The sequence below is a fragment of the Phyllobates terribilis genome, unplaced genomic scaffold (genome assembly GCF_046119375.1).
Source record: "Phyllobates terribilis strain yellow unplaced genomic scaffold, ASM4611937v1 Scaffold_40__1_contigs__length_11209783, whole genome shotgun sequence".
NCBI lineage: Eukaryota > Metazoa > Chordata > Amphibia > Anura > Dendrobatidae > Phyllobates > Phyllobates terribilis.
Genome location: NW_027362800.1, coordinates 6,481,671 through 6,504,234, shown reverse-complemented (window position 1 = coordinate 6,504,234; position 22,564 = coordinate 6,481,671). Strand labels below are relative to the sequence as shown.

The 22,564-nt window shown below is 45.2% G+C and overlaps 17 non-coding genes across 17 annotated transcripts; all 17 read left to right on the top strand.

Annotated features, from left to right (window-relative positions):
* The first annotated feature begins 485 nt into the window (after window positions 1-485).
* LOC141185391 (U2 spliceosomal RNA) lies at window positions 486-675 on the top strand. The gene has a single exon (XR_012260058.1). It is a non-coding gene; the product is annotated as a U2 spliceosomal RNA (small nuclear RNA).
* Window positions 676-1,795: 1,120 nt separating this feature from the next.
* LOC141188615 (U2 spliceosomal RNA) lies at window positions 1,796-1,986 on the top strand. Its single transcript, XR_012262697.1, has one exon. It is a non-coding gene; the product is annotated as a U2 spliceosomal RNA (small nuclear RNA).
* A 1,126-nt stretch (window positions 1,987-3,112) lies between these two features.
* Window positions 3,113-3,303, top strand: LOC141185213 (U2 spliceosomal RNA). Its single transcript, XR_012259896.1, has one exon. It is a non-coding gene; the product is annotated as a U2 spliceosomal RNA (small nuclear RNA).
* Window positions 3,304-4,426: 1,123 nt separating this feature from the next.
* Window positions 4,427-4,617, top strand: LOC141188614 (U2 spliceosomal RNA). Its single transcript, XR_012262696.1, has one exon. It is a non-coding gene; the product is annotated as a U2 spliceosomal RNA (small nuclear RNA).
* Window positions 4,618-5,741: 1,124 nt separating this feature from the next.
* On the top strand, window positions 5,742-5,932 carry LOC141188613 (U2 spliceosomal RNA). Its single transcript, XR_012262695.1, has one exon. It is a non-coding gene; the product is annotated as a U2 spliceosomal RNA (small nuclear RNA).
* Window positions 5,933-7,052: 1,120 nt separating this feature from the next.
* Window positions 7,053-7,243, top strand: LOC141184414 (U2 spliceosomal RNA). The gene has a single exon (XR_012259172.1). It is a non-coding gene; the product is annotated as a U2 spliceosomal RNA (small nuclear RNA).
* A 1,124-nt stretch (window positions 7,244-8,367) lies between these two features.
* Window positions 8,368-8,558, top strand: LOC141188611 (U2 spliceosomal RNA). Its single transcript, XR_012262693.1, has one exon. It is a non-coding gene; the product is annotated as a U2 spliceosomal RNA (small nuclear RNA).
* A 1,123-nt stretch (window positions 8,559-9,681) lies between these two features.
* LOC141184243 (U2 spliceosomal RNA) lies at window positions 9,682-9,872 on the top strand. Its single transcript, XR_012259017.1, has one exon. It is a non-coding gene; the product is annotated as a U2 spliceosomal RNA (small nuclear RNA).
* Window positions 9,873-10,994: 1,122 nt separating this feature from the next.
* LOC141188610 (U2 spliceosomal RNA) lies at window positions 10,995-11,185 on the top strand. The gene has a single exon (XR_012262692.1). It is a non-coding gene; the product is annotated as a U2 spliceosomal RNA (small nuclear RNA).
* Window positions 11,186-12,307: 1,122 nt separating this feature from the next.
* Window positions 12,308-12,498, top strand: LOC141185602 (U2 spliceosomal RNA). Its single transcript, XR_012260249.1, has one exon. It is a non-coding gene; the product is annotated as a U2 spliceosomal RNA (small nuclear RNA).
* A 1,121-nt stretch (window positions 12,499-13,619) lies between these two features.
* On the top strand, window positions 13,620-13,810 carry LOC141188609 (U2 spliceosomal RNA). The gene has a single exon (XR_012262691.1). It is a non-coding gene; the product is annotated as a U2 spliceosomal RNA (small nuclear RNA).
* A 1,123-nt stretch (window positions 13,811-14,933) lies between these two features.
* Window positions 14,934-15,124, top strand: LOC141188608 (U2 spliceosomal RNA). The gene has a single exon (XR_012262690.1). It is a non-coding gene; the product is annotated as a U2 spliceosomal RNA (small nuclear RNA).
* Window positions 15,125-16,243: 1,119 nt separating this feature from the next.
* On the top strand, window positions 16,244-16,434 carry LOC141188607 (U2 spliceosomal RNA). The gene has a single exon (XR_012262689.1). It is a non-coding gene; the product is annotated as a U2 spliceosomal RNA (small nuclear RNA).
* Window positions 16,435-17,554: 1,120 nt separating this feature from the next.
* Window positions 17,555-17,745, top strand: LOC141184412 (U2 spliceosomal RNA). The gene has a single exon (XR_012259170.1). It is a non-coding gene; the product is annotated as a U2 spliceosomal RNA (small nuclear RNA).
* A 1,125-nt stretch (window positions 17,746-18,870) lies between these two features.
* Window positions 18,871-19,061, top strand: LOC141188605 (U2 spliceosomal RNA). The gene has a single exon (XR_012262687.1). It is a non-coding gene; the product is annotated as a U2 spliceosomal RNA (small nuclear RNA).
* A 1,121-nt stretch (window positions 19,062-20,182) lies between these two features.
* LOC141188604 (U2 spliceosomal RNA) lies at window positions 20,183-20,373 on the top strand. Its single transcript, XR_012262686.1, has one exon. It is a non-coding gene; the product is annotated as a U2 spliceosomal RNA (small nuclear RNA).
* A 1,123-nt stretch (window positions 20,374-21,496) lies between these two features.
* Window positions 21,497-21,687, top strand: LOC141188603 (U2 spliceosomal RNA). The gene has a single exon (XR_012262685.1). It is a non-coding gene; the product is annotated as a U2 spliceosomal RNA (small nuclear RNA).
* The last annotated feature ends 877 nt before the right edge of the window (window positions 21,688-22,564 follow it).

Here is a 22,564-nt window from a genome sequence, read left to right as displayed (position 1 = left end):
CAGTGACATTCAGCCATCCAGGTATCCCGCCTGCAGTAGACGGAATGTGGCAATGGAACGCTGGCTGCGCGTGTCATAATAGGCTCTGAGCCTTTATATACCTGCGCACAGCAGCAGCCACCTTCAGTCTGCTGCTGGACAGCCAGCAGCAGCAGCAGCAGGAGAGGTAATTAATCAGCAACCCTCCTGCTAAGGGTAGACAGCTGCTCGTTCCACCCCCCCCCCACCTTAATTTGTTCTCCTCCCTTCCAACGGTGTTGAGGCGGGTGGGAACAGCCGGGGGTTGAGGGTACTGTGCTAAAAGAGGTGGAGTTATGCAGATCTAAAACGCGTGGATTGCAGCAGCAGCAAGCCAAAAAGTGCAGGCATGTGAGGGATCTAGAGGTTGACAGCATGTCTTCTTAACGGGAGTCCAGGTGGCCATCTCCACAAATGGACTTTTCAGAATCCTTGGGTGGCACCGTAGTCGGAAACCAATTCTGGTTATCGCTTCTCGGCCTTTTGGCTAAGATCAAGTGTAGTATCTGTTCTTATCAGTTTAATATCTGATACGTCCCCTATCTGGGGACCATATATTAAATGGATTTTAGAACAGGGAGATGGAAAAAGAGCTTGCTCTGTCCACTCCACGCATTGACCTGGTATTGCAGTATCTCCAGGACCGGTGCACCCCTTCTTTAATGCAGTTTCTAAAATCAGAAAGAATTGAATTCAATGCTTTTTGTTCATTTTGCTTGTTTGTCGGATTTTGGGATGGACTCTTTGGCTTTGCTTTTCTTCTCCTCATTGGATTTTTCATGTTAAAAGTTGCAGAAGCCAGATGACAAGCTCATTTTGGTTCAACTTCAGCAACTGTGCATTGCATTGCCATGTAATGTAATGTAATGCAATGCTATCTATCTAGCTCTCCCTCTATACTTCCTTTTGGATAAACAGACATATTAGGCAAGCATTTTGGAGCTTTCACCTAAATAACTACAGGTGGTGAGATAAGCTGCACAATATAATTGACCTTTCAGTATATTGTTGCACACACACCATCTATTTAGCAAATGCCCTTGTTATCAACAGCAGCCTTTTAAACTCACCTGAGCTAACAGGTATGTGAGCTGGTTACTCTGCTGCGCTTAAAATTTCTTTTTTGGTTTGCTACAATGCCTTTTCTGAAACGTTGTCTCCCTCTGCTGGAACACTGACTTCTTTCATTTAATGCCTGCAGACTATAAAAGAGAAACCAACCCAAAAAGTTTGGTTGATTAGTCTGTGGCATTCTTTTAAACTGTTGCTTATGGCGGTCTCTGTGAGCTTCTCAGTGACATTCAGCCATCCAGGTATCCCGCCTGCAGTAGACGGAATGTGGCAATGGAACGCTGGCTGCGCGTGTCATAATAGGCTCTGAGCCTTTATATACCTGCGCACAGCAGCAGCCACCTTCAGTCTGCTGCTGGACAGCCAGCAGCAGCAGCAGCAGGAGAGGTAATTAATCAGCAACCCTCCTGCTAAGGGTAGACAGCTGCTCGTTCCACCCCCCCCCCGCCTTAATTGGTTCTCCTCCCTTCCAACGGTGTTGAGGCGGGTGGGAACAGCCGGGGGTTGAGGGTACTGTGCTAAAAGAGGTGGAGTTATGCAGATCTAAAACGCGTGGATTGCAGCAGCAGCAAGCCGAAAAGTGCAGGCATGTGAGGGATCTAGAGGTTGACAGCATGTCTTCTTAACGGGAGTCCAGGTGGCCATCTCCACAAATGGACTTTTCAGAATCCTTGGGTGGCACCGTAGTCGGAAACCAATTCTGGTTATCGCTTCTCGGCCTTTTGGCTAAGATCAAGTGTAGTATCTGTTCTTATCAGTTTAATATCTGATACGTCCCCTATCTGGGGACCATATATTAAATGGATTTTTAGAACAGGGAGATGGAAAAAGAGCTTGCTCTGTCCACTCCACGCATTGACCTGGTATTGCAGTATCTCCAGGACCGGTGCACCCCTTCTTTAATGCAGTTTCTAAAATCAGAAAGAATTGAATTCAATGCTTTTTGTTCATTTTGCTTGTTTGTCGGATTTTGGGATGGACTCTTTGGCTTTGCTTTTCTTCTCCTCATTGGATTTTTCATGTTAAAAGTTGCAGAAGCCAGATGACAAGCTCATTTTGGTTCAACTTCAGCAACTGTGCATTGCATTGCCATGTAATGTAATGTAATGTAATGCAATGCTATCTATCTAGCTCTCCCTCTATACTTCCTTTTGGATAAACAGACATATTAGGCAAGCATTTTGGAGCTTTCACCTAAATAACTACAGGTGGTGAGATAAGCTGCACAATATAATTGACCTTTCAGTATATTGTTGCACACACACCATCTATTTAGCAAATGCCCTTGTTATCAACAGCAGCCTTTTAAACTCACCTGAGCTAACAGGTATGTGAGCTGGTTACTCTGCTGCGCTTAAAATTTCTTTTTTGGTTTGCTACAATGCCTTTTCTGAAACGTTGTCTCCCTCTGCTGGAACACTGACTTCTTTCATTTAATGCCTGCAGACTATAAAAGAGAAACCAACCCAAAAAGTTTGGTTGATTAGTCTGTGGCATTCTTTTAAACTGTTGCTTATGGCGGTCTCTGTGAGCTTCTCAGTGACATTCAGCCATCCAGGTATCCCGCCTGCAGTAGACGGAATGTGGCAATGGAACGCTGGCTGCGCGTGTCATAATAGGCTCTGAGCCTTTATATACCTGCGCACAGCAGCAGCCACCTTCAGTCTGCTGCTGGACAGCCAGCAGCAGCAGCAGCAGGAGAGGTAATTAATCAGCAACCCTCCTGCTAAGGGTAGACAGCTGCTCGTTCCACCCCCCCCCCCGCCTTAATTGGTTCTCCTCCCTTCCAACGGTGCTGAGGCGGGTGGGAACAGCCGGGGGTTGAGGGTACTGTGCTAAAAGAGGTGGAGTTATGCAGATCTAAAACGCGTGGATTGCAGCAGCAGCAAGCCGAAAAGTGCAGGCATGTGAGGGATCTAGAGGTTGACAGCATGTCTTCTTAACGGGAGTCCAGGTGGCCATCTCCACAAATGGACTTTTCAGAATCCTTGGGTGGCACCGTAGTCGGAAACCAATTCTGGTTATCGCTTCTCGGCCTTTTGGCTAAGATCAAGTGTAGTATCTGTTCTTATCAGTTTAATATCTGATACGTCCCCTATCTTGGGACCATATATTAAATGGATTTTTAGAACAGGGAGATGGAAAAAGAGCTTGCTCTGTCCACTCCACGCATTGACCTGGTATTGCAGTATCTCCAGGACCGGTGCACCCCTTCTTTAATGCAGTTTCTAAAATCAGAAAGAATTGAATTCAATGCTTTTTGTTCATTTTGCTTGTTTGTCGGATTTTGGGATGGACTCTTTGGCTTTGCTTTTCTTCTCCTCATTGGATTTTTCATGTTAAAAGTTGCAGAAGCCAGATGACAAGCTCATTTTGGTTCAACTTCAGCAACTGTGCATTGCATTGCCATGTAATGTAATGTAAGGCAATGCTATCTATCTAGCTCTCCCTCTATACTTCCTTTTGGATAAACAGACATATTAGGCAAGCATTTTGGAGCTTTCACCTAAATAACTACAGGTGGTGAGATAAGCTGCACAATATAATTGACCTTTCAGTATATTGTTGCACACACACCATCTATTTAGCAAATGCCCTTGTTATCAACAGCAGCCTTTTAAACTCACCTGAGCTAACAGGTATGTGAGCTGGTTACTCTGCTGCGCTTAAAATTTCTTTTTTGGTTTGCTACAATGCCTTTTCTGAAACGTTGTCTCCCTCTGCTGGAACACTGACTTCTTTCATTTAATGCCTGCAGACTATAAAAGAGAAACCAACCCAAAATGTTTGGTTGATTAGTCTGTGGCATTCTTTTAAACTGTTGCTTATGGCGGTCTCTGTGAGCTTCTCAGTGACATTCAGCCATCCAGGTATCCCGCCTGCAGTAGACGGAATGTGGCAATGGAACGCTGGCTGCGCGTGTCATAATAGGCTCTGAGCCTTTATATACCTGCGCACAGCAGCAGCCACCTTCAGTCTGCTGCTGGACAGCCAGCAGCAGCAGCAGCAGGAGAGGTAATTAATCAGCAACCCTCCTGCTAAGGGTAGACAGCTGCTCGTTCCACCCCCCCCCCCCCGCCTTAATTGGTTCTCCTCCCTTCCAACGGTGTTGAGGCGGGTGGGAACAGCCGGGGGTTGAGGGTACTGTGCTAAAAGAGGTGGAGTTATGCAGATCTAAAACGCGTGGATTGCAGCAGCAGCAAGCCGAAAAGTGCAGGCATGTGAGGGATCTAGAGGTTGACAGCATGTCTTCTTAACGGGAGTCCAGGTGGCCATCTCCACAAATGGACTTTTCAGAATCCTTGGGTGGCACCGTAGTCGGAAACCAATTCTGGTTATCGCTTCTCGGCCTTTTGGCTAAGATCAAGTGTAGTATCTGTTCTTATCAGTTTAATATCTGATACGTCCCCTATCTGGGGACCATATATTAAATGGATTTTTAGAACAGGGAGATGGAAAAAGAGCTTGCTCTGTCCACTCCACGCATTGACCTGGTATTGCAGTATCTCCAGGACCGGTGCACCCCTTCTTTAATGCAGTTTCTAAAATCAGAAAGAATTGAATTCAATGCTTTTTGTTCATTTTGCTTGTTTGTCGGATTTTGGGATGGACTCTTTGGCTTTGCTTTTCTTCTCCTCATTGGATTTTTCATGTTAAAAGTTGCAGAAGCCAGATGACAAGCTCATTTTGGTTCAACTTCAGCAACTGTGCATTGCATTGCCATGTAATGTAATGTAATGCAATGCTATCTATCTAGCTCTCCCTCTATACTTCCTTTTGGATAAACAGACATATTAGGCAAGCATTTTGGAGCTTTCACCTAAATAACTACAGGTGGTGAGATAAGCTGCACAATATAATTGACCTTTCAGTATATTGTTGCACACACACCATCTATTTAGCAAATGCCCTTGTTATCAACAGCAGCCTTTTAAACTCACCTGAGCTAACAGGTATGTGAGCTGGTTACTCTGCTGCGCTTAAAATTTCTTTTTTGGTTTGCTACAATGCCTTTTCTGAAACGTTGTCTCCCTCTGCTGGAACACTGACTTCTTTCATTTAATGCCTGCAGACTATAAAAGAGAAACCAACCCAAAAAGTTTGGTTGATTAGTCTGTGGCATTCTTTTAAACTGTTGCTTATGGCGGTCTCTGTGAGCTTCTCAGTGACATTCAGCCATCCAGGTATCCCGCCTGCAGTAGACGGAATGTGGCAATGGAACGCTGGCTGCGCGTGTCATAATAGGCTCTGAGCCTTTATATACCTGCGCACAGCAGCAGCCACCTTCAGTCTGCTGCTGGACAGCCAGCAGCAGCAGCAGCAGGAGAGGTAATTAATCAGCAACCCTCCTGCTAAGGGTAGACAGCTGCTCGTTCCACCCCCCCCCCCCCCGCCTTAATTGGTTCTCCTCCCTTCCAACGGTGTTGAGGCGGGTGGGAACAGCCGGGGGTTGAGGGTACTGTGCTAAAAGAGGTGGAGTTATGCAGATCTAAAACGCGTGGATTGCAGCAGCAGCAAGCCGAAAAGTGCAGGCATGTGAGGGATCTAGAGGTTGACAGCATGTCTTCTTAACGGGAGTCCAGGTGGCCATCTCCACAAATGGACTTTTCAGAATCCTTGGGTGGCACCGTAGTCGGAAACCAATTCTGGTTATCGCTTCTCGGCCTTTTGGCTAAGATCAAGTGTAGTATCTGTTCTTATCAGTTTAATATCTGATACGTCCCCTATCTGGGGACCATATATTAAATGGATTTTTAGAACAGGGAGATGGAAAAAGAGCTTGCTCTGTCCACTCCACGCATTGACCTGGTATTGCAGTATCTCCAGGACCGGTGCACCCCTTCTTTAATGCAGTTTCTAAAATCAGAAAGAATTGAATTCAATGCTTTTTGTTCATTTTGCTTGTTTGTCGGATTTTGGGATGGACTCTTTGGCTTTGCTTTTCTTCTCCTCATTGGATTTTTCATGTTAAAAGTTGCAGAAGCCAGATGACAAGCTCATTTTGGTTCAACTTCAGCAACTGTGCATTGCATTGCCATGTAATGTAATGTAATGCAATGCTATCTATCTAGCTCTCCCTCTATACTTCCTTTTGGATAAACAGACATATTAGGCAAGCATTTTGGAGCTTTCACCTAAATAACTACAGGTGGTGAGATAAGCTGCACAATATGATTGACCTTTCAGTATATTGTTGCACACACACCATCTATTTAGCAAATGCCCTTGTTATCAACAGCAGCCTTTTAAACTCACCTGAGCTAACAGGTATGTGAGCTGGTTACTCTGCTGCGCTTAAAATTTCTTTTTTGGTTTGCTACAATGCCTTTTCTGAAACGTTGTCTCCCTCTGCTGGAACACTGACTTCTTTCATTTAATGCCTGCAGACTATAAAAGAGAAACCAACCCAAAAAGTTTGGTTGATTAGTCTGTGGCATTCTTTTAAACTGTTGCTTATGGCGGTCTCTGTGAGCTTCTCAGTGACATTCAGCCATCCAGGTATCCCGCCTGCAGTAGACGGAATGTGGCAATGGAACGCTGGCTGCGCGTGTCATAATAGGCTCTGAGCCTTTATATACCTGCGCACAGCAGCAGCCACCTTCAGTCTGCTGCTAGACAGCCAGCAGCAGCAGCAGCAGGAGAGGTAATTAATCAGCAACCCTCCTGCTAAGGGTAGACAGCTGCTCGTTCCACCCCCCCCCCGCCTTAATTGGTTCTCCTCCCTTCCAACGGTGTTGAGGCGGGTGGGAACAGCCGGGGGTTGAGGGTACTGTGCTAAAAGAGGTGGAGTTATGCAGATCTAAAACGCGTGGATTGCAGCAGCAGCAAGCCGAAAAGTGCAGGCATGTGAGGGATCTAGAGGTTGACAGCATGTCTTCTTAACGGGAGTCCAGGTGGCCATCTCCACAAATGGACTTTTCAGAATCCTTGGGTGGCACCGTAGTCGGAAACCAATTCTGGTTATCGCTTCTCGGCCTTTTGGCTAAGATCAAGTGTAGTATCTGTTCTTATCAGTTTAATATCTGATACGTCCCCTATCTGGGGACCATATATTAAATGGATTTTTAGAACAGGGAGATGGAAAAAGAGCTTGCTCTGTCCACTCCACGCATTGACCTGGTATTGCAGTATCTCCAGGACTGGTGCACTCCTTCTTTAATGCAGTTTCTAAAATCAGAAAGAATTGAATTCAATGCTTTTTGTTCATTTTGCTTGTTTGTCGGATTTTGGGATGGACTCTTTGGCTTTGCTTTTCTTCTCCTCATTGGATTTTTCATGTTAAAAGTTGCAGAAGCCAGATGACAAGCTCATTTTGGTTCAACTTCAGCAACTGTGCATTGCATTGCCATGTAATGTAATGTAATGCAATGCTATCTATCTAGCTCTCCCTCTATACTTCCTTTTGGATAAACAGACATATTAGGCAAGCATTTTGGAGCTTTCACCTAAATAACTACAGGTGGTGAGATAAGCTGCACAATATAATTGACCTTTCAGTATATTGTTGCACACACACCATCTATTTAGCAAATGCCCTTGTTATCAACAGCAGCCTTTTAAACTCACCTGAGCTAACAGGTATGTGAGCTGGTTACTCTGCTGCGCTTAAAATTTCTTTTTTGGTTTGCTACAATGCCTTTTCTGAAACGTTGTCTCCCTCTGCTGGAACACTGACTTCTTTCATTTAATGCCTGCAGACTATAAAAGAGAAACCAACCCAAAAAGTTTGGTTGATTAGTCTGTGGCATTCTTTTAAACTGTTGCTTATGGCGGTCTCTGTGAGCTTCTCAGTGACATTCAGCCATCCAGGTATCCCGCCTGCAGTAGACGGAATGTGGCAATGGAACGCTGGCTGCGCGTGTCATAATAGGCTCTGAGCCTTTATATACCTGCGCACAGCAGCAGCCACCTTCAGTCTGCTGCTGGACAGCCAGCAGCAGCAGCAGCAGGAGAGGTAATTAATCAGCAACCCTCCTGCTAAGGGTAGACAGCTGCTCGTTCCACCCCCCCCCCCCCCGCCTTAATTGGTTCTCCTCCCTTCCAACGGTGTTGAGGCGGGTGGGAACAGCCGGGGGTTGAGGGTACTGTGCTAAAAGAGGTGGAGTTATGCAGATCTAAAACGCGTGGATTGCAGCAGCAGCAAGCCGAAAAGTGCAGGCATGTGAGGGATCTAGAGGTTGACAGCATGTCTTCTTAACGGGAGTCCAGGTGGCCATCTCCACAAATGGACTTTTCAGAATCCTTGGGTGGCACCGTAGTCGGAAACCAATTCTGGTTATCGCTTCTCGGCCTTTTGGCTAAGATCAAGTGTAGTATCTGTTCTTATCAGTTTAATATCTGATACGTCCCCTATCTGGGGACCATATATTAAATGGATTTTTAGAACAGGGAGATGGAAAAAGAGCTTGCTCTGTCCACTCCACGCATTGACCTGGTATTGCAGTATCTCCAGGACCGGTGCACCCCTTCTTTAATGCAGTTTCTAAAATCAGAAAGAATTGAATTCAATGCTTTTTGTTCATTTTGCTTGTTTGTCGGATTTTGGGATGGACTCTTTGGCTTTGCTTTTCTTCTCCTCATTGGATTTTTCATGTTAAAAGTTGCAGAAGCCAGATGACAAGCTCATTTTGGTTCAACTTCAGCAACTGTGCATTGCATTGCCATGTAATGTAATGTAATGCAATGCTATCTATCTAGCTCTCCCTCTATACTTCCTTTTGGATAAACAGACATATTAGGCAAGCATTTTGGAGCTTTCACCTAAATAACTACAGGTGGTGAGATAAGCTGCACAATATAATTGACCTTTCAGTATATTGTTGCACACACACCATCTATTTAGCAAATGCCCTTGTTATCAACAGCAGCCTTTTAAACTCACCTGAGCTAACAGGTATGTGAGCTGGTTACTCTGCTGCGCTTAAAATTTCTTTTTTGGTTTGCTACAATGCCTTTTCTGAAACGTTGTCTCCCTCTGCTGGAACACTGACTTCTTTCATTTAATGCCTGCAGACTATAAAAGAGAAACCAACCCAAAAAGTTTGGTTGATTAGTCTGTGGCATTCTTTTAAACTGTTGCTTATGGCGGTCTCTGTGAGCTTCTCAGTGACATTCAGCCATCCAGGTATCCCGCCTGCAGTAGACGGAATGTGGCAATGGAACGCTGGCTGCGCGTGTCATAATAGGCTCTGAGCCTTTATATACCTGCGCACAGCAGCAGCCACCTTCAGTCTGCTGCTGGACAGCCAGCAGCAGCAGCAGCAGGAGAGGTAATTAATCAGCAACCCTCCTGCTAAGGGTAGACAGCTGCTCGTTCCACCCCCCCCCCCCCGCCTTAATTGGTTCTCCTCCCTTCCAACGGTGTTGAGGCGGGTGGGAACAGCCGGGGGTTGAGGGTACTGTGCTAAAAGAGGTGGAGTTATGCAGATCTAAAACGCGTGGATTGCAGCAGCAGCAAGCCGAAAAGTGCAGGCATGTGAGGGATCTAGAGGTTGACAGCATGTCTTCTTAACGGGAGTCCAGGTGGCCATCTCCACAAATGGACTTTTCAGAATCCTTGGGTGGCACCGTAGTCGGAAACCAATTCTGGTTATCGCTTCTCGGCCTTTTGGCTAAGATCAAGTGTAGTATCTGTTCTTATCAGTTTAATATCTGATACGTCCCCTATCTGGGGACCATATATTAAATGGATTTTTAGAACAGGGAGATGGAAAAAGAGCTTGCTCTGTCCACTCCACGCATTGACCTGGTATTGCAGTATCTCCAGGACTGGTGCACCCCTTCTTTAATGCAGTTTCTAAAATCAGAAAGAATTGAATTCAATGCTTTTTGTTCATTTTGCTTGTTTGTCGGATTTTGGGATGGACTCTTTGGCTTTGCTTTTCTTCTCCTCATTGGATTTTTCATGTTAAAAGTTGCAGAAGCCAGATGACAAGCTCATTTTGGTTCAACTTCAGCAACTGTGCATTGCATTGCCATGTAATGTAATGTAATGCAATGCTATCTATCTAGCTCTCCCTCTATACTTCCTTTTGGATAAACAGACATATTAGGCAAGCATTTTGGAGCTTTCACCTAAATAACTACAGGTGGTGAGATAAGCTGCACAATATAATTGACCTTTCAGTATATTGTTGCACACACACCATCTATTTAGCAAATGCCCTTGTTATCAACAGCAGCCTTTTAAACTCACCTGAGCTAACAGGTATGTGAGCTGGTTACTCTGCTGCGCTTAAAATTTCTTTTTTGGTTTGCTACAATGCCTTTTCTGAAACGTTGTCTCCCTCTGCTGGAACACTGACTTCTTTCATTTAATGCCTGCAGACTATAAAAGAGAAACCAACCCAAAAAGTTTGGTTGATTAGTCTGTGGCATTCTTTTAAACTGTTGCTTATGGCGGTCTCTGTGAGCTTCTCAGTGACATTCAGCCATCCAGGTATCCCGCCTGCAGTAGACGGAATGTGGCAATGGAACGCTGGCTGCGCGTGTCATAATAGGCTCTGAGCCTTTATATACCTGCGCACAGCAGCAGCCACCTTCAGTCTGCTGCTGGACAGCCAGCAGCAGCAGCAGCAGGAGAGGTAATTAATCAGCAACCCTCCTCCTAAGGGTAGACAGCTGCTCGTTCCACCCCCCCCCCCCGCCTTAATTGGTTCTCCTCCCTTCCAACGGTGTTGAGGCGGGTGGGAACAGCCGGGGGTTGAGGGTACTGTGCTAAAAGAGGTGGAGTTATGCAGATCTAAAACGCGTGGATTGCAGCAGCAGCAAGCCGAAAAGTGCAGGCATGTGAGGGATCTAGAGGTTGACAGCATGTCTTCTTAACGGGAGTCCAGGTGGCCATCTCCACAAATGGACTTTTCAGAATCCTTGGGTGGCACCGTAGTCGTAAACCAATTCTGGTTATCGCTTCTCGGCCTTTTGGCTAAGATCAAGTGTAGTATCTGTTCTTATCAGTTTAATATCTGATACGTCCCCTATCTGGGGACCATATATTAAATGGATTTTTAGAACAGGGAGATGGAAAAAGAGCTTGCTCTGTCCACTCCACGCATTGACCTGGTATTGCAGTATCTCCAGGACCGGTGCACCCCTTCTTTAATGCAGTTTCTAAAATCAGAAAGAATTGAATTCAATGCTTTTTGTTCATTTTGCTTGTTTGTCGGATTTTGGGATGGACTCTTTGGCTTTGCTTTTCTTCTCCTCATTGGATTTTTCATGTTAAAAGTTGCAGAAGCCAGATGACAAGCTCATTTTGGTTCAACTTTAGCAACTGTGCATTGCATTGCCATGTAATGTAATGTAATGCAATGCTATCTATCTAGCTCTCCCTCTATACTTCCTTTTGGATAAACAGACATATTAGGCAAGCATTTTGGAGCTTTCACCTAAATAACTACAGGTGGTGAGATAAGCTGCACAATATAATTGACCTTTCAGTATATTGTTGCACACACACCATCTATTTAGCAAATGCCCTTGTTATCAACAGCAGCCTTTTAAACTCACCTGAGCTAACAGGTATGTGAGCTGGTTACTCTGCTGCGCTTAAAATTTCTTTTTTGGTTTGCTACAATGCCTTTTCTGAAACGTTGTCTCCCTCTGCTGGAACACTGACTTCTTTCATTTAATGCCTGCAGACTATAAAAGAGAAACCAACCCAAAAAGTTTGGTTGATTAGTCTGTGGCATTCTTTTAAACTGTTGCTTATGGCGGTCTCTGTGAGCTTCTCAGTGACATTCAGCCATCCAGGTATCCCGCCTGCAGTAGACGGAATGTGGCAATGGAACGCTGGCTGCGCGTGTCATAATAGGCTCTGAGCCTTTATATACCTGCGCACAGCAGCAGCCACCTTCAGTCTGCTGCTGGAAAGCCAGCAGCAGCAGCAGCAGGAGAGGTAATTAATCAGCAACCCTCCTGCTAAGGGTAGACAGCTGCTCGTTCCACCCCCCCCCCCCGCCTTAATTGGTTCTCCTCCCTTCCAACGGTGTTGAGGCGGGTGGGAACAGCCGGGGGTTGAGGGTACTGTGCTAAAAGAGGTGGAGTTATGCAGATCTAAAACGCGTGGATTGCAGCAGCAGCAAGCCGAAAAGTGCAGGCATGTGAGGGATCTAGAGATTGACAGCATGTCTTCTTAACGGGAGTCCAGGTGGCCATCTCCACAAATGGACTTTTCAGAATCCTTGGGTGGCACCGTAGTCGGAAACCAATTCTGGTTATCGCTTCTCTGCCTTTTGGCTAAGATCAAGTGTAGTATCTGTTCTTATCAGTTTAATATCTGATACGTCCCTTATCTGGGGACCATATATTAAATGGATTTTTAGAACAGGGAGATGGAAAAAGAGCTTGCTCTGTCCACTCCACGCATTGACCTGGTATTGCAGTATCTAAAGGACCGGTGCACCCCTTCTTTAATGCAGTTTCTAAAATCAGAAAGAATTGAATTCAATGCTTTTTGTTCATTTTGCTTGTTTGTCGGATTTTGGGATGGACTCTTTGGCTTTGCTTTTCTTCTCCTCATTGGATTTTTCATGTTAAAAGTTGCAGAAGCCAGATGACAAGCTCATTTTGGTTCAACTTCAGCAACTGTGCATTGCATTGCCATGTAATGTAATGTAATGCAATGCTATCTATCTAGCTCTCCCTCTATACTTCCTTTTGGATAAACAGACATATTAGGCAAGCATTTTGGAGCTTTCACCTAAATAACTACAGATGGTGAGATAAGCTGCACAATATAATTGACCTTTCAGTATATTGTTGCACACACACCATCTATTTAGCAAATGCCCTTGTTATCAACAGCAGCCTTTTAAACTCACCTGAGCTAACAGGTATGTGAGCTGGTTACTCTGCTGCGCTTAAAATTTCTTTTTTGGTTTGCTACAATGCCTTTTCTGAAACGTTGTCTCCCTCTGCTGGAACACTGACTTCTTTCATTTAATGCCTGCAGACTATAAAAGAGAAACCAACCCAAAAAGTTTGGTTGATTAGTCTGTGGCATTCTTTTAAACTGTTGCTTATGGCGGTCTCTGTGAGCTTCTCAGTGACATTCAGCCATCCAGGTATCCCGCCTGCAGTAGACGGAATGTGGCAATGGAACGCTGGCTGCGCGTGTCATAATAGGCTCTGAGCCTTTATATACCTGCGCACAGCAGCAGCCACCTTCAGTCTGCTGCTGGACAGCCAGCAGCAGCAGCAGCAGGAGAGGTAATTAATCAGCAACCCTCCTGCTAAGGGTAGACAGCTGCTCGTTCCACCCCCCCCCCCGCCTTAATTGGTTCTCCTCCCTTCCAACGGTGTTGAGGCGGGTGGGAACAGCCGGGGGTTGAGGGTACTGTGCTAAAAGAGGTGGAGTTATGCAGATCTAAAACGCGTGGATTGCAGCAGCAGCAAGCCGAAAAGTGCAGGCATGTGAGGGATCTAGAGGTTGACAGCATGTCTTCTTAACGGGAGTCCAGGTGGCCATCTCCACAAATGGACTTTTAAGAATCCTTGGGTGGCACCGTAGTCGGAAACCATTTCTGGTTATCGCTTCTCGGCCTTTTGGCTAAGATCAAGTGTAGTATCTGTTCTTATCAGTTTAATATCTGATACGTCCCCTATCTGGGGACCATATATTAAATGGATTTTTAGAACAGGGAGATGGAAAAAGAGCTTGCTCTGTCCACTCCACGCATTGACCTGGTATTGCAGTATCTCCAGGACCGGTGCACCCCTTCTTTAATGCAGTTTCTAAAATCAGAAAGAATTGAATTCAATGCTTTTTGTTCATTTTGCTTGTTTGTCGGATTTTGGGATGGACTCTTTGGCTTTGCTTTTCTTCTCCTCATTGGATTTTTCATGTTAAAAGTTGCAGAAGCCAGATGACAAGCTCATTTTGGTTCAACTTCAGCAACTGTGCATTGCATTGCCATGTAATGTAATGTAATGCAATGCTATCTATCTAGCTCTCCCTCTATACTTCCTTTTGGATAAACAGACATATTAGGCAAGCATTTTGGAGCTTTCACCTAAATAACTACAGGTGGTGAGATAAGCTGCACAATATAATTGACCTTTCAGTATATTGTTGCACACACACCATCTATTTAGCAAATGCCCTTGTTATCAACAGCAGCCTTTTAAACTCACCTGAGCTAACAGGTATGTGAGCTGGTTACTCTGCTGCGCTTAAAATTTCTTTTTTGGTTTGCTACAATGCCTTTTCTGAAACGTTGTCTCCCTCTGCTGGAACACTGACTTCTTTCATTTAATGCCTGCAGACTATAAAAGAGAAACCAACCCAAAAAGTTTGGTTGATTAGTCTGTGGCATTCTTTTAAACTGTTGCTTATGGCGGTCTCTGTGAGCTTCTCAGTGACATTCAGCCATCCAGGTATCCCGCCTGCAGTAGACGGAATGTGGCAATGGAACGCTGGCTGCGCGTGTCATAATAGGCTCTGAGCCTTTATATACCTGCGCACAGCAGCAGCCACCTTCAGTCTGCTGCTGGACAGCCAGCAGCAGCAGCAGCAGGAGAGGTAATTAATCAGCAACCCTCCTGCTAAGGGTAGACAGCTGCTCGTTCCACCCCCCCCCCCCCGCCTTAATTGGTTCTCCTCCCTTCCAACGGTGTTGAGGCGGGTGGGAACAGCTGGGGGTTGAGGGTACTGTGCTAAAAGAGGTGGAGTTATGCAGATCTAAAACGCGTGGATTGCAGCAGCAGCAAGCCGAAAAGTGCAGGCATGTGAGGGATCTAGAGGTTGACAGCATGTCTTCTTAACGGGAGTCCAGGTGGCCATCTCCACAAATGGACTTTTCAGAATCCTTGGGTGGCACCGTAGTCGGAAACCAATTCTGGTTATCGCTTCTCGGCCTTTTGGCTAAGATCAAGTGTAGTATCTGTTCTTATCAGTTTAATATCTGATACGTCCCCTATCTGGGGACCATATATTAAATGGATTTTTAGAACAGGGAGATGGAAAAAGAGCTTGCTCTGTCCACTCCACGCATTGACCTGGTATTGCAGTATCTCCAGGACCGGTGCACCCCTTCTTTAATGCAGTTTCTAAAATCAGAAAGAATTGAATTCAATGCTTTTTGTTCATTTTGCTTGTTTGTCGGATTTTGGGATGGACTCTTTGGCTTTGCTTTTCTTCTCCTCATTGGATTTTTCATGTTAAAAGTTGCAGAAGCCAGATGACAAGCTCATTTTGGTTCAACTTCAGCAACTGTGCATTGCATTGCCATGTAATGTAATGTAATGCAATGCTATCTATCTAGCTCTCCCTCTATACTTCCTTTTGGATAAACAGACATATTAGGCAAGCATTTTGGAGCTTTCACCTAAATAACTACAGGTGGTGAGATAAGCTGCACAATATAATTGACCTTTCAGTATATTGTTGCACACACACCATCTATTTAGCAAATGCCCTTGTTATCAACAGCAGCCTTTTAAACTCACCTGAGCTAACAGGTATGTGAGCTGGTTACTCTGCTGCGCTTAAAATTTCTTTTTTGGTTTGCTACAATGCCTTTTCTGAAACGTTGTCTCCCTCTGCTGGAACACTGACTTCTTTCATTTAATGCCTGCAGACTATAAAAGAGAAACCAACCCAAAAAGTTTGGTTGATTAGTCTGTGGCATTCTTTTAAACTGTTGCTTATGGCGGTCTCTGTGAGCTTCTCAGTGACATTCAGCCATCCAGGTATCCCGCCTGCAGTAGACGGAATGTGGCAATGGAACGCTGGCTGCGCGTGTCATAATAGGCTCTGAGCCTTTATATACCTGCGCACAGCAGCAGCCACCTTCAGTCTGCTGCTGGACAGCCAGCAGCAGCAGCAGCAGGAGAGGTAATTAATCAGCAACCCTCCTGCTAAGGGTAGACAGCTGCTCGTTCCACCCCCCCCCACCTTAATTGGTTCTCCTCCCTTCCAACGGTGTTGAGGCGGGTGGGAACAGCCGGGGGTTGAGGGTACTGTGCTAAAAGAGGTGGAGTTATGCAGATCTAAAATGCGTGGATTGCAGCAGCAGCAAGCCGAAAAGTGCAGGCATGTGAGGGATCTAGAGGTTGACAGCATGTCTTCTTAACGGGAGTCCAGGTGGCCATCTCCACAAATGGACTTTTCAGAATCCTTGGGTGGCACCGTAGTCGGAAACCAATTCTGGTTATCGCTTCTCGGCCTTTTGGCTAAGATCAAGTGTAGTATCTGTTCTTATCAGTTTAATATCTGATACGTCCCCTATCTGGGGACCATATATTAAATGGATTTTTAGAACAGGGAGATGGAAAAAGAGCTTGCTCTGTCCACTCCACGCATTGACCTGGTATTGCAGTATCTCCAGGACCGGTGCACCCCTTCTTTAATGCAGTTTCTAAAATCAGAAAGAATTGAATTCAATGCTTTTTGTTCATTTTGCTTGTTTGTCGGATTTTGGGATGGACTCTTTGGCTTTGCTTTTCTTCTCCTCATTGGATTTTTCATGTTAAAAGTTGCAGAAGCCAGATGACAAGCTCATTTTGGTTCAACTTCAGCAACTGTGCATTGCATTGCCATGTAATGTAATGTAATGCAATGCTATCTATCTAGCTCTCCCTCTATACTTCCTTTTGGATAAACAGACATATTAGGCAAGCATTTTGGAGCTTTCACCTAAATAACTACAGGTGGTGAGATAAGCTGCACAATATAATTGACCTTTCAGTATATTGTTGCACACACACCATCTATTTAGCAAATGCCCTTGTTATCAACAGCAGCCTTTTAAACTCACCTGAGCTAACAGGTATGTGAGCTGGTTACTCTGCTGCGCTTAAAATTTCTTTTTTGGTTTGCTACAATGCCTTTTCTGAAACGTTGTCTCCCTCTGCTGGAACACTGACTTCTTTCATTTAATGCCTGCAGACTATAAAAGAGAAACCAACCCAAAAAGTTTGGTTGATTAGTCTGTGGCATTCTTTTAAACTGTTGCTTATGGCGGTCTCTGTGAGCTTCTCAGTGACATTCAGCCATCCAGGTATCCCGCCTGCAGTAGACGGAATGTGGCAATGGAACGCTGGCTGCGCGTGTCATAATAGGCTCTGAGCCTTTATATACCTGCGCACAGCAGCAGCCACCTTCAGTCTGCTGCTAGACAGCCAGCAGCAGCAGCAGCAGGAGAGGTAATTAATCAGCAACCCTCCTGCTAAGGGTAGACAGCTGCTCGTTCCACCCCCCCCCCGCCTTAATTGGTTCTCCTCCCTTCCAACGGTGTTGAGGCGGGTGGGAACAGCCGGGGGTTGAGGGTACTGTGCTAAAAGAGGTGGAGTTATGCAGATCTAAAACGCGTGGATTGCAGCAGCAGCAAGCCGAAAAGTGCAGGCATGTGAGGGATCTAGAGGTTGACAGCATGTCTTCTTAACGGGAGTCCAGGTGGCCATCTCCACAAATGGACTTTTCAGAATCCTTGGGTGGCACCGTAGTCGGAAACCAATTCTGGTTATCGCTTCTCGGCCTTTTGGCTAAGATCAAGTGTAGTATCTGTTCTTATCAGTTTAATATCTGATACGTCCCCTATCTGGGGACCATATATTAAATGGATTTTTAGAACAGGGAGATGGAAAAAGAGCTTGCTCTGTCCACTCCACGCATTGACCTGGTATTGCAGTATCTCCAGGACTGGTGCACTCCTTCTTTAATGCAGTTTCTAAAATCAGAAAGAATTGAATTCAATGCTTTTTGTTCATTTTGCTTGTTTGTCGGATTTTGGGATGGACTCTTTGGCTTTGCTTTTCTTCTCCTCATTGGATTTTTCATGTTAAAAGTTGCAGAAGCCAGATGACAAGCTCATTTTGGTTCAACTTCAGCAACTGTGCATTGCATTGCCATGTAATGTAATGTAATGCAATGCTATCTATCTAGCTCTCCCTCTATACTTCCTTTTGGATAAACAGACATATTAGGCAAGCATTTTGGAGCTTTCACCTAAATAACTACAGGTGGTGAGATAAGCTGCACAATATAATTGACCTTTCAGTATATTGTTGCACACACACCATCTATTTAGCAAATGCCCTTGTTATCAACAGCAGCCTTTTAAACTCACCTGAGCTAACAGGTATGTGAGCTGGTTACTCTGCTGCGCTTAAAATTTCTTTTTTGGTTTGCTACAATGCCTTTTCTGAAACGTTGTCTCCCTCTGCTGGAACACTGACTTCTTTCATTTAATGCCTGCAGACTATAAAAGAGAAACCAACCCAAAAAGTTTGGTTGATTAGTCTGTGGCATTCTTTTAAACTGTTGCTTATGGCGGTCTCTGTGAGCTTCTCAGTGACATTCAGCCATCCAGGTATCCCGCCTGCAGTAGACGGAATGTGGCAATGGAACGCTGGCTGCGCGTGTCATAATAGGCTCTGAGCCTTTATATACCTGCGCACAGCAGCAGCCACCTTCAGTCTGCTGCTGGACAGCCAGCAGCAGCAGCAGCAGGAGAGGTAATTAATCAGCAACCCTCCTGCTAAGGGTAGACAGCTGCTCGTTCCACCCCCCCCCCCCCCCGCCTTAATTGGTTCTCCTCCCTTCCAACGGTGTTGAGGCGGGTGGGAACAGCCGGGGGTTGAGGGTACTGTGCTAAAAGAGGTGGAGTTATGCAGATCTAAAACGCGTGGATTGCAGCAGCAGCAAGCCGAAAAGTGCAGGCATGTGAGGGATCTAGAGGTTGACAGCATGTCTTCTTAACGGGAGTCCAGGTGGCCATCTCCACAAATGGACTTTTCAGAATCCTTGGGTGGCACCGTAGTCGGAAACCAATTCTGGTTATCGCTTCTCGGCCTTTTGGCTAAGATCAAGTGTAGTATCTGTTCTTATCAGTTTAATATCTGATACGTCCCCTATCTGGGGACCATATATTAAATGGATTTTTAGAACAGGGAGATGGAAAAAGAGCTTGCTCTGTCCACTCCACGCATTGACCTGGTATTGCAGTATCTCCAGGACCGGTGCACCCCTTCTTTAATGCAGTTTCTAAAATCAGAAAGAATTGAATTCAATGCTTTTTGTTCATTTTGCTTGTTTGTCGGATTTTGGGATGGACTCTTTGGCTTTGCTTTTCTTCTCCTCATTGGATTTTTCATGTTAAAAGTTGCAGAAGCCAGATGACAAGCTCATTTTGGTTCAACTTCAGCAACTGTGCATTGCATTGCCATGTAATGTAATGTAATGCAATGCTATCTATCTAGCTCTCCCTCTATACTTCCTTTTGGATAAACAGACATATTAGGCAAGCATTTTGGAGCTTTCACCTAAATAACTACAGGTGGTGAGATAAGCTGCACAATATAATTGACCTTTCAGTATATTGTTGCACACACACCATCTATTTAGCAAATGCCCTTGTTATCAACAGCAGCCTTTTAAACTCACCTGAGCTAACAGGTATGTGAGCTGGTTACTCTGCTGCGCTTAAAATTTCTTTTTTGGTTTGCTACAATGCCTTTTCTGAAACGTTGTCTCCCTCTGCTGGAACACTGACTTCTTTCATTTAATGCCTGCAGACTATAAAAGAGAAACCAACCCAAAAAGTTTGGTTGATTAGTCTGTGGCATTCTTTTAAACTGTTGCTTATGGCGGTCTCTGTGAGCTTCTCAGTGACATTCAGCCATCCAGGTATCCCGCCTGCAGTAGACGGAATGTGGCAATGGAACGCTGGCTGCGCGTGTCATAATAGGCTCTGAGCCTTTATATACCTGCGCACAGCAGCAGCCACCTTCAGTCTGCTGCTGGACAGCCAGCAGCAGCAGCAGCAGGAGAGGTAATTAATCAGCAACACTCCTGCTAAGGGTAGACAGCTGCTCGTTCCACCCCCCCCCCCGCCTTAATTGGTTCTCCTCCCTTCCAACGGTGTTGAGGCGGGTGGGAACAGCCGGGGGTTGAGGGTACTGTGCTAAAAGAGGTGGAGTTATGCAGATCTAAAACGCGTGGATTGCAGCAGCAGCAAGCCGAAAAGTGCAGGCATGTGAGGGATCTAGAGGTTGACAGCATGTCTTCTTAACGGGAGTCCAGGTGGCCATCTCCACAAATGGACTTTTCAGAATCCTTGGGTGGCACCGTAGTCGGAAACCATTTCTGGTTATCGCTTCTCGGCCTTTTGGCTAAGATCAAGTGTAGTATCTGTTCTTATCAGTTTAATATCTGATACGTCCCCTATCTGGGGACCATATATTAAATGGATTTTTAGAACAGGGAGATGGAAAAAGAGCTTGCTCTGTCCACTCCACGCATTGACCTGGTATTGCAGTATCTCCAGGACCGGTGCACCCCTTCTTTAATGCAGTTTCTAAAATCAGAAAGAATTGAATTCAATGCTTTTTGTTCATTTTGCTTGTTTGTCGGATTTTGGGATGGACTCTTTGGCTTTGCTTTTCTTCTCCTCATTGGATTTTTCATGTTAAAAGTTGCAGAAGCCAGATGACAAGCTCATTTTGGTTCAACTTCAGCAACTGTGCATTGCATTGCCATGTAATGTAATGTAATGCAATGCTATCTATCTAGCTCTCCCTCTATACTTCCTTTTGGATAAACAGACATATTAGGCAAGCATTTTGGAGCTTTCACCTAAATAACTACAGGTGGTGAGATAAGCTGCACAATATAATTGACCTTTCAGTATATTGTTGCACACACACCATCTATTTAGCAAATGCCCTTGTTATCAACAGCAGCCTTTTAAACTCACCTGAGCTAACAGGTATGTGAGCTGGTTACTCTGCTGCGCTTAAAATTTCTTTTTTGGTTTGCTACAATGCCTTTTCTGAAACGTTGTCTCCCTCTGCTGGAACACTGACTTCTTTCATTTAATGCCTGCAGACTATAAAAGAGAAACCAACCCAAAAAGTTTGGTTGATTAGTCTGTGGCATTCTTTTAAACTGTTGCTTATGGCGGTCTCTGTGAGCTTCTCAGTGACATTCAGCCATCCAGGTATCCCGCCTGCAGTAGACGGAATGTGGCAATGGAACGCTGGCTGCGCGTGTCATAATAGGCTCTGAGCCTTTATATACCTGCGCACAGCAGCAGCCACCTTCAGTCTGCTGCTGGACAGCCAGCAGCAGCAGCAGCAGGAGAGGTAATTAATCAGCAACCCTCCTGCTAAGGGTAGACAGCTGCTCGTTCCACCCCCCCCCCCCCGCCTTAATTGGTTCTCCTCCCTTCCAACGGTGTTGAGGCGGGTGGGAACAGCTGGGGGTTGAGGGTACTGTGCTAAAAGAGGTGGAGTTATGCAGATCTAAAACGCGTGGATTGCAGCAGCAGCAAGCCGAAAAGTGCAGGCATGTGAGGGATCTAGAGGTTGACAGCATGTCTTCTTAACGGGAGTCCAGGTGGCCATCTCCACAAATGGACTTTTCAGAATCCTTGGGTGGCACCGTAGTCGGAAACCAATTCTGGTTATCGCTTCTCGGCCTTTTGGCTAAGATCAAGTGTAGTATCTGTTCTTATCAGTTTAATATCTGATACGTCCCCTATCTGGGGACCATATATTAAATGGATTTTTAGAACAGGGAGATGGAAAAAGAGCTTGCTCTGTCCACTCCACGCATTGACCTGGTATTGCAGTATCTCCAGGACCGGTGCACCCCTTCTTTAATGCAGTTTCTAAAATCAGAAAGAATTGAATTCAATGCTTTTTGTTCATTTTGCTTGTTTGTCGGATTTTGGGATGGACTCTTTGGCTTTGCTTTTCTTCTCCTCATTGGATTTTTCATGTTAAAAGTTGCAGAAGCCAGATGACAAGCTCATTTTGGTTCAACTTCAGCAACTGTGCATTGCATTGCCATGTAATGTAATGTAATGCAATGCTATCTATCTAGCTCTCCCTCTATACTTCCTTTTGGATAAACAGACATATTAGGCAAGCATTTTGGAGCTTTCACCTAAATAACTACAGGTGGTGAGATAAGCTGCACAATATAATTGACCTTTCAGTATATTGTTGCACACACACCATCTATTTAGCAAATGCCCTTGTTATCAACAGCAGCCTTTTAAACTCACCTGAGCTAACAGGTATGTGAGCTGGTTACTCTGCTGCGCTTAAAATTTCTTTTTTGGTTTGCTACAATGCCTTTTCTGAAACGTTGTCTCCCTCTGCTGGAACACTGACTTCTTTCATTTAATGCCTGCAGACTATAAAAGAGAAACCAACCCAAAAAGTTTGGTTGATTAGTCTGTGGCATTCTTTTAAACTGTTGCTTATGGCGGTCTCTGTGAGCTTCTCAGTGACATTCAGCCATCCAGGTATCCCGCCTGCAGTAGACGGAATGTGGCAATGGAACGCTGGCTGCGCGTGTCATAATAGGCTCTGAGCCTTTATATACCTGCGCACAGCAGCAGCCACCTTCAGTCTGCTGCTGGACAGCCAGCAGCAGCAGCAGCAGGAGAGGTAATTAATCAGCAACCCTCCTGCTAAGGGTAGACAGCTGCTCGTTCCACCCCCCCCCCACCTTAATTGGTTCTCC